Below are 8,544 nucleotides of genomic sequence, written 5' to 3'. Positions count from 1 at the left end.
ACTCACTTTGTAGACCAGGCTGGCCTCGAACTCAGAAATCTGCCTGCCTCTGCCTCCCGAGTGCTGGGATTAAAGGCGTGGGCCACCACGCCCGGCTGATTACAGGCTTTATCCATCATGCCCTGTTTAATGTAGTTAACTTTAAATCAAAAATTCATAACTGGGGAACTTTTGAAAAATGTCAAATATGTGTTTTAGGATGGGAAGATTATCTTCTGGGAGTATTTCTTTTTTTTTCTTTTTTGTTTTTTGTTTTTGAGACAGGGTCTCATGTGGCCCAGGCTAGTCTCCCACTCCCTCTGTCGCTATGAATGCCCAGCCCCTGCCTCCTGACTGCTGGCCTTACAGGACATACCACCACATTTGTTTTAGGAAGAATTTCTTACGATTAGCAAGCTGTTGTTTTTCAATCAAGAGTGGTTGGTTGTGAGTTTTTATATCTGCAGATTGATATGTTTTTATGTAATAGATTTTCTATGTTTAATACCAGTGAACTTTTATTGAATATGGTCAACATTAGTAGAAACTTATATAGCGGGAGTGTAGGACTCAGTATACCTTTGCATATGAAGGGAAAGCATTCTGTCTCCCTTACAAAGACTCATACTGGTGAAGCATACTGCTGACGATCGCCAAGGTCTTAACTATAATGAAAGCTGCTTTGCCTTACTTGATGCTTACTCGTCCAAGGAGCATGCACAGCAAAGGAGCCACAGCATGCCTCTATAAAAGGGGAACTTAGCAGGTTTGGAGCCTGAGTTAATTTTATCCTGTTTTGGCAGATCATTTTAAAAAATTGGAAATCAGGTCACGGATGATGCAGTGTCTTTTTGTCTTCAAAGGGTATAAGTGATCTACAGAGGAACCAGATCATTAACAGCGTCTTTAAAATACACGGATTGGTGCAGAGTCGTTTGTTAGAGCAGTTTGCGGTCTTTCGTTGAAACAAGGATCTAGTTTAACTGCACAGCCAACCTGCCCTTTGGAAATTTCTCGCATGTCAGAGTCTGGCTGCCTTTACATGCGATGTGACTTTTCCCCCAAATTATTCTCAGCGCTCTCTCTCCTTCAGCTGGAATCCTAGGTTATTGGGTTATGATTGTGTATAGTGATTATGCTCAATCCATCTTGTTAATAAATGATTGTTGTTCAGTCATGTACCTTGACAGTGGCTGGCTATACAACAGCTTTTGCTACCCAAGACAAAAAGCATTACTCAACTTCAAAATAATTGACAGAACCAGAATGATTTTTCTATCAGCGTATGTATAACTAGGACTCTAGATTATCAAACCCAGACTATAAAACTGACACATAGGTCAACTGAGTATTCTAGTCATGTAGCTACTTGTTTTTACCGAGCCACAGTCTGTTCTGGGGCTGGAGAGATTCTGGTCCAGTGGTTAAAGAGCACTGCTGTTCTTCCCGAGGACCTGAGTTTGGTTCCCAGCACACACAGAGTGGCCCACAGTCATCTGTAACTCCAGCCACAGAGAGTCTGACACTTTCTGTTCCCCAGAGATACCAGACATGCATGTTGTGCACAGACATGTGCAGGCAAAACACCCACATATATTAAGCAGAAATGAATAATCTTAAAAAAAAATCTGTTCTGCCTATTCAATGATTTGGTAGATAGAGGTACAAGTTATTTAACAAACTGTTTCCTCGGTTTGGTAACAGGACATAAGACAGAATAATTGCCTATGACAGTTCTGGGTCAATACATGTAAGCTCGTTTGTCTGGCTTCCTGAGCAGCTAGTGAGAGTTAAATTTTGGATGACCTTTTCTAGTTGAGTTATTCTTGCTCTTGCAATAGCATTTGGCATAGCATGAACAAGTGAGTTTTCATTTCCAAGAACTCTCAAATATGGCATATACTCCTGGCATGTTGGACATGCATAGTTATCCCCAGGGAAAAAGAAGAGAACAAAGTTAAGTATCTGAATCATTAAAAAAATTATTCTGTATCTATAAGATGGATTTTTGCATAGGATGCATGTATAAGCCTGGTTTTGAGATAAGTAATTTTCTTTTCTTTTTCTTTTCTTTTCTTTTCTTTTCTTTTCTTTTCTTTTCTTTTCTTTTCTTTTCTTTTCTTTTCTTTTCTTTTCTTTTCTATCTATCTATCTATCTATCTATCTATCTATCTATCTATCTATCTATCTATTTTTTATTCTTTAATCCTTTTTTACAGTCCAGACCTTATCCCCTTCCTGGTTTGCTCTCTGACTGCTCCCCAGCCTATAAGTCCTTCCCTCTCCCCATCTCGAAGAGATAAGGAGTGTCTAATGGTACATAAAATAATGGGAACATTAAAATCCTTTATTTTTGATTTTTTTTTAGTCTATGTACTTAATTTAGAATAGTCCAAGATGTCTAAGGGAGTGTGAAGGGGAATGATGATAGTGGATTGGAGGGATAGCTAAGTGACTGAAAGCTCGGACTGTTCTTGCAGAGGACCCAAGTTCACTCCCAGCACCCATGTTGGGTGGCTCAGCATCACCTGTAACCCAGCTTCAGGGGATCTGACACCTCTGGCCTCTGTAGACATATACACAGACATATAATTTATTTATTTATTTATTATTATTATTTTTTTTTTTTTGGTTTTTTTCGAGACAGGGTTTCTCTGTATAGCTGGCTGTCCTGGAACTCACTTTGTAGACCAGGCTGGCCTCGAACTCAGAAATCCACCTGCCTCTGCCTCCCGAGTGCTGGGATTAAAGGCGTGCACCACCACCGCCCGGCTCAGACATATAATTTAAAACAATAAATCTGCTTTTTAAAAAAGAAAAACATTCTTATGAAACATAGAACATAGATGTCAATAACATATTTTTAGTAGCCCAAAAAGATGGAAGCAACACAGTTGTCTGTCAACTGAGACTGGATATGGTGTTCTGTGTCCCCATAATGGCATATTTTATTTGCAATAGAAAAGAATGAATTAGGGCTGGAGACATGGTTCATTTGTGAAGAGGACTGACTGCTCTTCCAGAGGTCCTGAGTTTAATTCCCAGCAACCACATGGTGGCTCGCAATCATCTGTAATGGGATCTGATGCCCTCTTCTGGTGTGTCTGAAGACAGCGACAGTGCATTCACATATGCAAAATAAATAAAATCTTTTTAAAAAAATGAATTACACATAGCTATGGCATGGAAAATCTTGAAAACATGGTAAGTGAAGGAAACCAATACTAAAAGATTACATACTGATTTAATTTGAATAAAATATCTAGAAAAGGCAAATGTGGAGACAGACAGATCAGTGGTTGCTTAAGGCCACTGTGGGTTACAGGATAGGACTGTTACTGGAGGGGAGGCTGCTTTGGTGGAGGATGGAAGTATTCCAGAATAAAGAAGATAAAAGTTATCAAACAGAAACAAGTCAGACTGTGGATACCGCTGACACTGCTTTGAGTAAACTAAAAGTACTGTATGCTTTAAATGGGGAATCGTGTATGTAGATTATACTTAAAGCTTTTTTAAAACCAAGGAATGCTGAAATAAATACACAGAAGTCATGGAAAAATATAAAAGCTACAGAAATAAAAGAATTCCTGATGATTTAAACTTTTTTTTCCCTCTCAAAGTATTATAACAATGAGGATGAGAGGAACAGCATTTGCAGGATCTTACATCAGTGCCGGCTGAGCTAGCACCTGCAGGGAGTGTTGTGGGAAGTGGAGCCTGGTGGAGGGCCACGGAGTCGTGTGGGGCATTACCTTGAAGAGGAGAGGGAGACTGGTCTCTTCCTGTCTCTTTGCTACTTGGCTGCCAGGAGGTGAGCTAACTTTCACCATGTGCGCTGCTTTTTTTTTTTTTTTTTTTTTTTTTTTGTGTGTGTGTGGTTTTTTCGAGACAGGGTTTCTCTGAGTAGCCCTGGCTGTCTTGGAACTCACTCTGTAGACCAGGCTGGCCTTGAACTCAGAAATCCTCCTGCCTCTGCCTCCCAAGTGCTGGGATTTAAAGGCGCACGCCACACCATGTGCTTCTGTGACACGTCTTTCTTTGGTCCTCAGAGCAACAGGGCCAAGCCACCGTATACTGAAGCCTTAAAAATTGAAACAAAATAATCTTCCCTTTTTGAAGTTGATTGTTTTGTACCAGTAGCAGAAGTTAACACACCCTTGTTCTAGGTTCATGGGTGATACCTGTCTAGAGTGGGTATCTGTCAAGCCATGAGCGGACTGAAAATATCCTCTATTGTCTCATTACTTAAAAATGGCTAGCAAATGTTTTAAAGACCTATTTATTTTTCTTTTGTTAATTTTTTTCCCCCTGAGACAAGGTCTCAGTGTGTAGCTCTGGCTGTCTTGGAATTCACTATGTAGACGAGGCTGGTCTTGAACTCAACAGAGATCTACCTGCCTCTGCCTCTGCTTCTGCCTCCCAAGGGCTAGCAGCTTCAACACAATTTTTAAAATTAATCTCTGAGATAGAGATGTTCAACAGCTCTTAACTTTTTTCTAGTGTGCTGGATGTAGGTGTTGACTGAGTCGAGTCTGTCCTTTGGCCCTTCAGACAGTTTTGACTTAAGTGTTTCTCTTGTCTCCATTGACTAATCTTGTTTTCCCTAAATTCAGGGATCATACTAGATGCTGGTAGATATCTTTTATGGTTGAATTCACTGGGTTCCTTTGAGTTGTGAATAAAAAGATATAAGAAGAATTAAAAGTTTGCTTGGCATTTTTCAGATTTTAGGTATTCCAAAACAACTTTAAGCTCCATGACTTCAATACCCAGCATTTAAAAAACAAAAACAAAATCAAAAACAAAACACTACAGTCATTGAGATGGCTAGGCATGTACAGGCACTTCCTACATAATCTTGCCCACCTGAGTTTGAGCCCTGAAGGAGAAAACCAACTCCACAAAGTTGTCCTTTGAGGCATGCGCACATCCTCCCTCCCCATCTTATACACACACACTCTAATAAAGGTATGGGACACATGGAGAGTTTTCACTGTCAATAATGTAATCATAATTCTACAAAATTTTGCATTTCAATAGTGGGATTCCACTTTCCTGCCAAAACAGCACTCCCCCCAACCCTGCCCCCCACAACGGTGTCCACTTAGGAAATAAAACCTCCTAGAAGAGACAAATTCTCATTAAGGAAAATAAGCTTACCAGATGCTGTTTAACAGTAGCCTGGCAATAAAGCTCCATGGTGAGAGTCTTTGGGCCTGTGTTTTCAACTGCATGACAAGCATCTTTTCCAGATGGCAGACAACCACTCCCAAGCCAGCATTCTTAGGGATGCTCCAGTAGCCAATATCTTGAGGGAGACAGGCAATCAGGTCTTTCACTTGCAAGATGGCAATGGAAAGTGCATAACTTCTTCCCAAAGCAACAAGGAAGCTGGATTTATTACTACTGTCACAAACAACATCTGGGTATTGTACTGGGCTGTCTCCTGAGCCAAACTGCCAGCACCTTCATGAGTACAGCTGTGCCTGCTTATAAATGATCCCCATAGCTGGGCTCATTGACAACTGGCCTCTCATAGAAGGAGGACTAGGAAGGGTCATACAGAGTACCCTGCTACTCCTCCCAACCAGGCTCTTGTGGTTGACCTCAGGGAGGAGCTAGAAGTAAATAGGTTGGGAAAGACTAGAGAGGAGGCTCTATGTGGCCATTGGGGAGGAGTTAATTTAAGCTGGGTGTAGATCTTCCAGTGTGTTTGCTTTAGGGCCACCCACTCTTCTGTGCATAACCCCTAACCACCACCCTTGCTATATAAATAAGCCTAATTGTCCCATTGATTTACCAGAGTGAACTTTGGTGGAGTTATACATTGGGGCCTTCAGAAGAGAGGTCGATGGTTATGTCTCCCCAGGGAAGGAATTTTGGCAACACTGAGGGTTGTTGAGGTAGAAAATGGGGAAAGTTGAGGAATGGCCTGAACTTAAGTGTGATGCTCATAGGCTAAGCTAAAAACCCAGAGACTTAAAGTTCAAGACTCCGAGAACTAGACTTATGGCTCTAGGTCTTAAAAGCCAGAGGCTTAGAGCTGTAGATATTCAGACTAAACACTATCTAGAGGCTGTGGCTCATGGCCCCAAGAAACAGAAGTGCAAGCAGCTCTTGATGCACAAGGCTTACTGCTCTGGGCTTTGAGTGCCGTATCCCTGCTGGCATCCGGTTAAAGTTCCTATGGTTTGGATAACAAACTCTTCAGTTCTTAAGCCTTGGTAGCCTTCAGGACATCTAGTGATTGGGGCTTGTGGGTCTTATCTTTGGGTCTTTGTAATCCCTTCTGTAGTTTTAGCTGTCTAATTTCTGCTATTAGTCAGTCTGGGAAACTTCAGCTACCTTCTTGCAGCTGCTTCGGTAGGCCTGGGGCTAGTTTAAACCACTATGGTGATAAAGACCTCAAGGGGTCAATACAAGGCCATGTGGAAGATGCCCTTTATTTGGGCCTGATAATGGAATACCAAGAATAGAGCAGAGAGAAGTCTTCTGTAGATTGGCCTGGAAAGAGTGGGAAATAGATTGCTTAGGAAGCCTGATAGGGAGAATCCCATGTCTGCGCACACGTTACATACGCTGCTTCATAGAGCATAATTCATGATTCACAAGTCTTATATAACAGGCCAGTCGTAGGCCTCAGAAGACCGGATACTGGCTCTTATTGTACCAACCACAGGTATTTTGTCATTTCACCAGGGGGATGTTCTCCCATCCTGAGTGGCTGAAAGGCCACTCCAAAATTTACCAAGGCTTGTTTGTCTCTGAATAATGTGCAAATTGGTGTCATGACTGGAGCAAGTTGTCTCTGAGGTTTTAAGAACTGTTCACCATTCTCATTTTGCTCTCATGAACCTAAAGCTGCCCTTTAAAAAGTCTCTTTGAAAGAGAAAAATTAAAACAAAATGACCTGGGTGGTGAAAGGGTTGAGAAACCTGGGTAAAGTCTTCAGCAATGAAGGATAAGTTTGTTTTCAGCATAGATGGATGGATAAGCAGATGGATAATTTCACAAGGGTGTGATTAAGAACCTTCGAGAAGAAGGATTTCCACATGTGCTACAATGTGAATGACGTCGGCCAGTTACAAAACAAAGAACAAATGGTTCCACTTCCCTGAAGTACCTAGCATCAGTCATGGGAACTGAAAGGGAAATGGTAGTTATCGAGGTGTGCATGTAGGGGGAGAGGTATGGGGGGAGGTTTCAGTTTTTCAAAAGAAAGTTTTGGGTATTGGCTGAAAACAATGTAAATAAACCTAATACCATTGTATTTACTCTTAGAATAGTTAAGATTTTAAATTTGTGTATGTGTGTTTTCTAATTAAAAATAAAAAATAGATCTGTGGCCAAAGTTACTATTTATAATGTCAAAAGTGTTGTTTTATATAGCAGGCTTTTATTGGAATTTCATTAGGGATAATTTGCTCATCTGCTTCATTGTTTTGGTTATACCTACATGTACGTATCAAGTCCAGTAAGAGGGGCATTGTAAGCAGCTGCTTGCTCATGGTTAAGTTGTTCTCAAAGAACTCAGATAGTGAGAAGTCAAGACAGAAAAATGTACTGGGTTCTTCAGATAATTGCTTTTCCATTTGCAGCATGGGAGGGCCTGAGAATAAAAGCTTGCCTTCATAATTGATAGCAGACCTGGAGTGTGCACACGGACAGACTCATAGAGGAGAGGAAGGGACAGAAGGAAAAATGAATGGAGAGAGAGAGAGAGAGAGAGAGAGAGAGAGAGAGAGAGAGAGAGAGAGAGAGAGAGACTAATGGAGACATTCTTTTCAAGAGTCCAGAGAACCATATTAGAGCAATCTCCCAATGCTGTAAACTAGACATGCTACATGTGTGAGGAGCAGTGCTGGGGACATTGCTAAAGGACTTCTAGGAAGGAATTGGCACAAAGTTTCATGGGAGTGGTTCTGAAACAAGACCTGGAGACTAAACTAGAAATGATGGAATGATAAAATAATTCAAAAGATCATAACAAGAACTCAAAGTCTTCTGTGATGGTTACATTTAGACACTATTAGAGCATCTGTCCCTTCCATTGAAAGGAGTGCAGTCTGCATTTGATTATGTTTAATATCCCAGTTCTCAGAATACTAGTTGTCCCCCTAATGAGACATCACACTTATCTTTCCCAGAAAGACACTGAGAAGAGCCTGTCCACTTTCTGACTCCAAACTCAGGAGACTCTAACTCTCCCCCTTCCTTCTGCCTTCTTTCATTCAGATGCCCAGAGCCCAGGCATGCTTTCCCTAGCACTCGGGACTTTCTCAGTTGTCCTTTGAGCTCCCCACTCCTTTGGTCTGTCATGTGCTTACCTGCAGACCTTCGTTGCTAAGACATGCCAACTTAGTAGGGACCTTAGTTCAAAGGGCATAGCTTTCTCTTCTCCATCTCTCAACTCCTGGAAACCATTGAGATTAACAGCCTGTTTGCTCTTTTATTTTAGACTAGTGACATTGACATTCTTCTTAGTCTGTTTCTGAATTCTTTTTTTTTTTTTTTTTTTTTTTTTTTTTTTTTGGGTTTTTTGTTGTTGTTGTTGTTTGAGACAGG

Source organism: Mus caroli, chromosome 7 (assembly GCF_900094665.2).
Source record: "Mus caroli chromosome 7, CAROLI_EIJ_v1.1, whole genome shotgun sequence".
In the NCBI taxonomy this organism is placed as follows: Eukaryota; Metazoa; Chordata; class Mammalia; order Rodentia; family Muridae; genus Mus; species Mus caroli.
Note: the sequence above shows the minus strand (reverse complement) of the source record.